Genomic DNA, 2,323 nt, shown 5'->3' on the forward strand with positions numbered 1-2,323 from the left:
ATCCTTAGGAAGGCCTGCTTGCAAGTTTGGCCCCTGGTCAATCTGGAAACTATGATGTCAGGAGTGTTCTGATCCTTTACTAAGAGGACAGTTCATTGTGCAAAGCATCTGCTTTCCGGCTGAGAGTCTGGAATTCTGGTCCATGCTAGATGGACCATGCTTGTGTGACCAGTCCCTAATAAAATCCCTGGGCGCTGAGTCTCTGATAAGCTTTCCTAGGAACACATGTTATAAACATGTTGCTACTTTTTGTTGGGGGGGGAGGGGGAGGATGCACCCTGAAAGACCCCTAATGGGAGGGAGACAACATAAGGAAGCCTGCTCTTGGATTCCTCCAGACGCTGCCTTTCCCCCTTCTGACTGAGCCGGTATCTCATTACATCACACAACTACATGCAAGTGCTGTGAGACCTTCTAGCGAATATTTGAATGTGGGGTGATCTTGGGGACCTCCAACACAATGGTGGAATTTGCTAGAATGACCCCGAGTCACTGAAATATAGCTACAGCGTTATTTAGAGGGAGGAGAAAGAGCGAGGGGCAGGGAATGACGAAATCCTGGTATGTGTGTAGGGGGAGGGAGGGTCACCCATAGTACGAAGCAGTTGCTGAGCTGTTGTCTGTGGTCAGAAGTAGAAGTTACTATGGAATGTCAAAATGATACATCTACCCGTAGGAGATTCAGCTCACTGCATAACAACATGGATACAAGTTGTTAGCTCAATGGCTGCTCTGGGCCTTTCAGGATAAAGTGAGAAAAATAGCCACAGTCCAGGTGATGATTTGTTTGTTTGACTGTCTGTCTCCCTTCTCTGGTAGGAGAGAAAGGGTCTGAACACAAAAATTAGTTTGTAGTTGCTCTCTCCCCTAAGTGGGAGGGGGAAAAGGTTAAATCTGTTCCCAGGACGGGAGCAAGGCTAAACCAGAGAGGAAAAGAAAGAGGGGAAAAATCTATTCATTTCTTCAGCCTCACTCCAACTAGCTGGGCTCTCCCAGCAGCTGGGATGTGAACCCTATAAATGGTGACTTTACTGCTAAGGTTTTGAGTAAACTTGCAGTGGGAAAAAAATGAATTTTAAATCACAGTTTTGCATTTTCTGGCTATTACATCTGGATGTGTGATAAAAATTAATGTAAAATGTTAATATGCTTTTAATTCTATAAATGCTAGAGAGGTCATCTCAACCGTGGAAAACTGCCAAGAGAAAAAACATGTCAATGGGACATATTGCCCTTGTTTTTTGTTACAGATGTGTGGACTGGAATTTTAACTCTTTTGAAAAATATTTTTATTGGTTTCAGAGAGGAAAGGAGAGGGAGAGAGAGAGAGAAACATCCGTGATGAGAGAATCATTGGTCGGCTGCCTCCTGCATGCCCCACACTGGGAATTGAGCCCACAACCCAGGCATGTGCCCTGGCTGGGAATTGAACCATGACCTCCTGGTTCATAGGTCGATGCTCAACCACTGAGCCACACGAGCTGGGCTGGAATTTAAACTCTTAATAGTGGACATAAGGTGCCGTAACTGATGTTTTGTTACTGGTTTTGTCTATTGGAGTCTCTGGAAAAAGGGAACCAACCTCCAGATAAAGTCCACTTTGGGAATTTTAGAAAATAGTTTTTATTTTGCTAATGAGCTTTTGTAAAATCAGATTTCTTACTCTTAGAAGCTGATGATTTTCTGGCCTGATGAGTATATTTTCGCATGGGTCAATTTGGACCCCAAGACTGACAAGGTGAAAAGGACTCAGCCTTTGGACTTGGAACACACGTGTCTGGCTCTACAATGTCTCAGCTTTGCTGCTGCTCAGGAAGAACTGCTGGCATTTGGGGTCTACTGACTTCACAACGATCTGGACCTGACTCCACGCTGAAACCTGATACAGCCTGCTATGGGCTTTATCAGTATCAGCAGCTATGAAAACATGTGGATGTTGGCTGGCTCAGCCGAGTCACTTGCAAATGCCCTAGGCAAGCATGTCAAACTCATGGCCCCTGGACTGCATGAGGCCCACAATGAATATTTTTGCAGCCCAGCCAATATAATGGTACTAGAGCCCCGGTGCAGGAATTCGTGTATGGGTGGGGTCCCTTGTCCTGGTCAGCAATCGAGGTCTATCAGGGGGCCGGCCAGCTGGCAGGAGGGATCTCAGGAGGTTGGCCAGCAGAACCACCCCCCCATCAGGGCCTATGGGGGGGCTGGCAGGCCAGAGGGAGGGACCGTAGCTGAATGGGGGAAGGGGCTGTGGGTGGTTGGCTGCCAGCCCCGCCCTTGATCAGGGTGTGGGGGGCGATTGGGGGCAGGGCCTGCTGGGGGGAGG

Source organism: Myotis brandtii, unplaced genomic scaffold (genome assembly GCF_000412655.1).
Source record: "Myotis brandtii unplaced genomic scaffold, ASM41265v1 scaffold834, whole genome shotgun sequence".
Lineage (NCBI taxonomy): Eukaryota > Metazoa > Chordata > Mammalia > Chiroptera > Vespertilionidae > Myotis > Myotis brandtii.